Genomic DNA, 7,298 nt, shown 5'->3' with positions numbered 1-7,298 from the left:
CTGCTAAGACATGAGGGAATGACTTACATGGTACTAGAGGGAGCTGTAGAGGGCAAAAACTGTAGAGGAAGACAGAGATTGGAATACGTCAAGCAAATAATTGAGGACGTAGGTTGCAAGTGCTACTCTGAGATGAAGAGGTTAGCACAGGAAAGGAATATGTGGTGGGCCGCATCAAGATAATTATCCCATTACTGCAAGTGCAGTGTCAATTGGTGTGAATGTAAGTGTTGGATCCATATACATGGGGCTGTGCCTTGAAATGGAGGTATTTGGAGAGTTTGTGCTGCTTAGTTGTCTGTCACCTTTGGAACATGCAGAAACAAATTGTGCATGAGTCTGTGCTCGTGCCATCTGATGTGATACCAGGAAGACATGAGAACATTCTTAGAGAAGAAACTGATGCTTTTGATGAAGTATAGTGTTGTCATTTCAGACCAGTAAGAAAAAAGAAGCCAGTAATGAATATATGTCACCATCAAAGCCAAGAAAAGTCCCATGAACGCATGTCATGTTGAAAATGAGCACAACTGATTCATTGAACATTTGAAGAGGCATTAAAAAGAAGCGTCCAGGAAAACTGACACAAGGTATGACTTTGCTTCGTGATAGCACAAGACTGCACTCTACCACAGTGGCAGGACGCTGTGCATTCTTTCCAGTGCATAAAGGTACATAAATATAGCACAACTTGGAGCAGAAGACAAATCTCAGAGTTGTAATGAAGCCACAGCCAGCCAGAAGTGGTCATTGAGCTGGATGATCAGTGAAGGCAACCACCTCTCTCTCCGAACCGACACCTGGGCCAATCTACAGGATGTTTCTAAAACTTGATCTGCTGCTAATTAAGACAGGTGCATCCATCATTGACAGGTGGTCTGGTATTACACATAAACACAGCTACTAGTGTGAAGTAGCAAACAGCAGAAAAATTGAAACTCAACAAAACTAGCTCATCGTCATTGAATAGCTGGGGCAGTTATGTGATGTCTAGTCTGTGAAGGTCAGGCCTGATAATGCAGCCATATTCATCCCACCAGGTGATGAATCCCTTTCTGTTACCTGAGCACCTGGGTGATCCAGCAGCTCAGGTCTTTGCTACTGTCTTGGGAGTATGATGCAAGGGTCCAGCCATTCCTGCTTCCCCCAAGGTGTCAACTGAGGACTTTTTCACTCTGAGACACTGGAGCATGATAGTCAGACAGATACACACACAGTCAACACCACCAGGCCTCTCTCAATTCCACTGTAGAATACAAGCATCTAGTAACACAGCAGCAGCAGCAGGGCATATGGTCAGCATCCAGAAGCCTATATACTGGGCAGTGCTGTGATAGAGTGTATTCACCTCACCTGCCATCATCACCTACAGTTAGAAAGTCTACTGACTGTAAACAAACAGTAACCTGAACTAGTCCTTCTCCTCCTGCACACCACATCCTTCTTCAGCAGAGGAGAAGAGAATAGAGCACAGAGAAGATCTACAACCAGCCATCGTAGGAATACCACTGTAACTGATGGTTCAGAAGCTAACCAACAAATGCACCATTATAAATGGAAGGCGCTGAATCATGTGCCTTATGATCTAATGTCTTACCTAGAGATTACTGTCTGTTTTATGCTTACAGAAGGACCTCATTTGTAATGAAGTGATACCAGATGTTGTGGAAAGGATGTTCCACCATTGGCCTTTGTCATTCACAGAAGTCTCAAAGAAATGTGTGTCACATTGGGACATTTTTCATGACCAATATGGGAGATTACCAGTAGGCCCACTTGAAGCCTCTTTATCAAATTCGTTATTTGCTATAGATTGTCTACATTGCATCAGATATCAGTTTATCTTTCATTCAAATTAAACACATTCAGGAAGTGTCCCCAATGGGGAAACTTCCCTCAACAACAATGAAATAGAATAGTATGTGGTGATCAACACAAGACAATGGCAAAGCTGCATAGTGTTCTTCAACTCTCTCATTGAGTCTTCATGCTCCATAGACCCTACCAAGAAGCAGGATCTTCAGGGATATAAACAAGTCAAGGTATACATCAAAAAAGGAGAAGGAAATTAATTTGTGAACTGTTATAATAGCAAACTATGACTATAGTCTTTAATGCTATTTATTGTAATGACAGCCAAAATTAATTGAGTAAATTAGAAACAAACTGCTATGTTGAAAAAATCTGCTACTTCCATGGTTTTACAATACATAATTATTATGTTTATCTGCTGCTAGTAGCTTAATATATACATGACTGAAATGGTACTTTCCAAAGAAAATGTTTTATAGTGTCTGTAAATACTGAGTACTGTTTACAGTATATTGTTACCTGTTATACAGCTTTGTAGAGAACACTGCCATTTGCGATGTAGGTAACAGAACTTTTCAATCCTTGAATGCAGACATTCAGATAATTTGTAGAAAGTGTGGCTAATGACACGCATTTTCAATTTTCTTTCCAACTGGCAGGTGTTCCCAATGTCTTGTTTTATGTTAGATGATCACTTGTGGAATATTTGTCTACCAGAGTACTTAACTCTAGTCTGAACCCTAGACAATGAGGCAAAGTCTACACAAAAATTATATTTGTGTCTTGTATAGTGACTACGTTAATCACAGTTCAGTTGAAATTGATTCTCATTATCAGCAACCAAAATCCATATTGGGAAATGAGTGTGAGAATTCAAAGATACTTCTACAGGTTATATGGTTATATTCTGTATATAATATTTTTAGTGTTCATTTCTGCAGAATTAACTTGTTATTTACTGTAGGTACACTGCCCCAAAAGTTGTTACATAAGACAACAGGAAGTGAAACTATGTAAAATAAACCAACACTCTTGACTTTAGTTGACACAATGAGGGATGTTTCTAAGGGTGTAATACACTTATCTGAATTTCTTAATTAGTTTATGTATGTGTTTAACTTGTTATCCAGTTTGACCACAAGGAGTTTTCCACAACTCGTTAAACTGAGCATATGACTATTAATGCTTACTTCTGGTGCTAGTAGGTCATTATTACTAGTTTGAAATTGTATAAATATGAGTTTTTGTCAGTTTAAGGCTTAAACTATTAATTATGATCCACTTTTAGGTAAATTGAGATATCATCTAAACTGCGTCTGCTAGGACAGAGTTCAGGTCCTTCATTAGTATGCTTGTGTCACCAGCTGATATTACAGTTTCTGTATCACAATTTAAAGTCAATAGAAGATCATTTATGTAGGTCAAGAACAATAATGGGTCCAGTACTGATCTTCAAGGCTTTCCAAATGTTATTCTCCCATTTTCTGGGGTTAATGTAACACCTGTGATACAATCTGTCAAGGTGACCTGCTTTCTATTTGAAGGTAAGATACCTTCCTTGTAACAGGGACACTATTAATCCTTTCACACTGGTGAGCTACTGTGGGAACTGAGAGGGACTTTTTCTGCTCAGTCAGTGAATTGCTGCAGAAGTCTGTACTGCTTATCCAGTGGACTACTGTAGCATTTCCACCACTCCTGCTATTTCTCAGCTTCACTTTGCTTGACTTTTCTGGGAATCTGATGTATGGAGCATCTATTGGCTGTGATGGAAGACTTTGGTTAACCGCAGAGTCACCAGATGACAGTTGCATTCAGTTTCAAAGTGTGGTTTCAGTTCTGCTATTGGTTATGTACTGACATGCAGAGCTCCTCACTTAGTTGTGTTGTAAGGAATGCAATACAACACTGGGTGGCTTTCCCTGCTTCAAAATTTATCAGCCACAAAAGTATTTTTGAAATGTAAAACTCTGTGCGTTGAAGCAGATGTAATGTAATGTACTGAAATGTAATGAAACCGAACATAAATAAACATTATTCTACATGTGAAAATATGTGCTATGTCCAAAACAACAGATCTGATAGAAGGTACAAAAAATTATGTGAAATGTCTACAAGATCCAAAACCACATTTTTACTCAAAATGAAGATAAAAATATCTGATATATGTAAAAATATTTTTCCTAATAAGTGGGTAATACAAAATCTTATCATTGTGATTAAACAGCATGTGTGAAAGCAGGGACAGAGGAGTACCAGTGGAGTGGGAAAAGATCACCATACAGCGTGCACACCCAGGCAGGACAGGGACTTGACTATCACTATGCTGGTGTGAAAGTGTTAATGCCCTTACACTTCAGTTTGAAAAGTAGAATTTCTCTGCACAGACTGCATCACACTCATGTATCCTTGTGTGGTGCTGTACTAAGCTTCGCGGGACAAACATACCTACCATTCTCCTCCTGTGACTGCATTCCCTCACCATAAAACTTGTCAGCATATACTAACAGTTTCAGCCGCTGCCACCAGTAATGATACATTAGAAGAAACCCATTGGTGCCAACCTAATTTGATGAAACTGAGAAAGGAAAAAGTTCAATTTCTTTTCATTTAATTTTTTTGCACCATATGAAAAACACAGTTACACAAAGTACTATACACTGCACAGAAAGGTTTACTGAATTAGACACAGCACACATGTTTGCTGGCGTCACTGACCATATAAAGACAGATTGGATAACAAGTAGTCCAACAGCAATTGGCACACAGCCACCAGGATGCTGTAGCATGGCACATCTGGTAACCTGAAACACAAAACATTTCAAGAAAAGTTTAACAGAGTAAGTAAAAAGAAAGAAGAACATCAGCATGCAAAGATGCAATTTCATAATATATAGCATTTCTTCATTTTATTGAATTTAAAGTGGTACAAGATATGGTCCAGGATATCATGTATACACTGTGGAAAAGACAGGTAACATATAATGTGTACAAAAACATGTGGGAACTATAGCAATCAAAAACCTAGAGAGAAGTGTTCACATTAAAAATGGCATAAGGCACAACTACAGTCTCATCGCTAAGGCTGAGCCTGAACATCAAAAAGGCAATGAAGGAAATAAAATACACTTTCAGAAGCAAGAGTACACTTCAGAGTGAAACGATAGGAACCATCAGAGTTGCTGATGGCACTTATGCCTTTGTGAAAATGAGATAGAGCTACAGGGCCTGATAACAGAGCAAGGTATCTACTGTGCAACATGATTTAAGAGTAACTTGAAAAATGGGAATGTATTCAGTAATGGCAGAAATGAAATTATATGAATGTGTGGTGTCAGCTGTTTCAAACACCACACATTCATGTAATTGATTTGCCTCGATGGGCAAGGAATCCACCTCCTTCAGCGCAGATGAACAATTACGTCTGTCCCCTTGCAGGAGTCTACAAGTAGCGAGCATGGAGGACATGAACAGTGCATTTGAGTGGTGATAGGTGGGAATGTGGGTTGGCCAAGATGTATGCCGAGACAGTCTATGCAATGGTGATAAACAGTGTGTCCTGTTGGAGCAGTGGTTAACACAACCACCTAGTAAGGTGCAGCACACATTTTCACTTGTCACCACTGATTCTGCATCAAATCGCAATGCAGCTGACATCAGTAGCACTACTCTTTCCTTTCCTTTCTCACCCCTCCACCTTCAGTTAATACAGAAATGAAATTAGTGGGAAAACTAACATGTAAATGGGGGAAACATAGAACTACCTTGGAGACAAAATGAGACATAAGTGAAAAAGTAAGGACATATGAGCCAGAATAACACAGGAAAACAGGAAATTGTTGTATTAATATTAAATACACATCATATTTGAGAGAGAAACTTATGAGAATATATGCCTGGAGAATAGTTCTAGGTGGGAGTGAATCATGCAGCATGGAAAACTGGAAAAGAAGAAAAAAGATGTAGCATTGCAGAAGAATACTGGAAATTATGTGCTCTGGGGTGAAATACGGACAATCTTCTCATACTTGGTGAGAAAATAATTACAATAAAAATAATAGTTACTAATTAGAAGAAGGGACAAGGTGATAGAACAAGTGTTAAGATATCAGAGAATAGGCCTACACAATAAATAACAGATCTTTGCTTGTGAGTCCTACTCTGAGATGAAGTGTTAGCAATGGAGACAAAATGATGGTAGATCCCATCAAACTGGTTAAAGACCAATAACCCATAAAAGAAAAATGGAATGTCAAATTACACAATTTAAAACAGCACTTAATAAAAGGAAGACACTACTACTGTTGAAAACCATTAGTTTAAACACCAGGAGCCTGAATTAGATAGGAATTTATCTGACATTTTGCCCTCTATGCTTCAGAACAAAGAAAGCTTCAGGCCTTTGTTGCATAATGGAGATAACTCCTAAGGATGTGTAACACACAGAATGGCAAACAGGGAAGTCTTCAGTAATATAGAAGACGTGAAGTCATCGTGGAAAAGTGTCAGACAATAAGGGAATGAAAGAAGTGTGTAATTTACATATGAACTACCTAGCAGACACTTGCAGCAACAGTATAAGAAAACTCAAAAAGACAGCATTGCCTTCTGTTTTACTATATTTCCAATACTTCTCACAACACTATGTTGAAATATCATGAAAATATACCATGTGAGGTCTTTATATAGGATTCAGTGGATTACTTTAATTTATAAGAAACATTCTTGTGGTATTGTCATATCATAATTATGAAGTATTTGCAGTGAGAAAACAACATTTGCTTCAGCCATGTTCAGCAGCATCTCTCAGGGTATAGGCTTTATGTGCTGGAGGTGGGTTTTTCTTTATGCAATAATTTATTTATTTATGAATTTATTTGACCTGACCAGGTTAAGGTCTTTGGACCCTCTCTTAAATCTAATCAAAAATCCTTCAAAAGTTAATGCAGCAGTATGCACTATACATGACCTACACCTGATAATAATAGTTACAGCAAAAATTTTATTGTGTCAATCTAATGTCAGTCTAATTAACTATGCATTAATTTATAGTAAAACATTGTTCCTATACAATGGGAGCAATTGCTTAGTAACAGACAGTATAATCTTAAAAATGCAGAGTGTTTTGACAGTTTCATTTGCAGATGACCAGTTAATTATTAAAATCAGTGAGAATAATCTGCAAAGTGCGCCATATCAGTTACAAAGAATCAGTGGTTCATACAACTTGCAGATATCTTGCAACAAAAGAAAGGTGAAGACATTTTATGGAAAAGTCAAAATCAGCTTCAAAATTGTAATAAATGGGGACATAGCAGAGTAAGTAACAAATTTAAACAGTGGAAAATCTGGGCTGAAAAGTAAAAATACTATAAAAAGTATAGTTGCTACTTACCATACACCGGAGATCCTGAGTTGCAGAGTTGAAAATAGACAATATGCACACACACACACACATACACACACACACACACACACACACACAC

Source organism: Schistocerca gregaria, chromosome 6 (assembly GCF_023897955.1).
Source record: "Schistocerca gregaria isolate iqSchGreg1 chromosome 6, iqSchGreg1.2, whole genome shotgun sequence".
NCBI classification, from domain to species: Eukaryota; Metazoa; Arthropoda; class Insecta; order Orthoptera; family Acrididae; genus Schistocerca; species Schistocerca gregaria.
The sequence above is the reverse complement of the archived record's forward strand: the minus strand, read 5'-3'. Positions refer to the sequence as shown.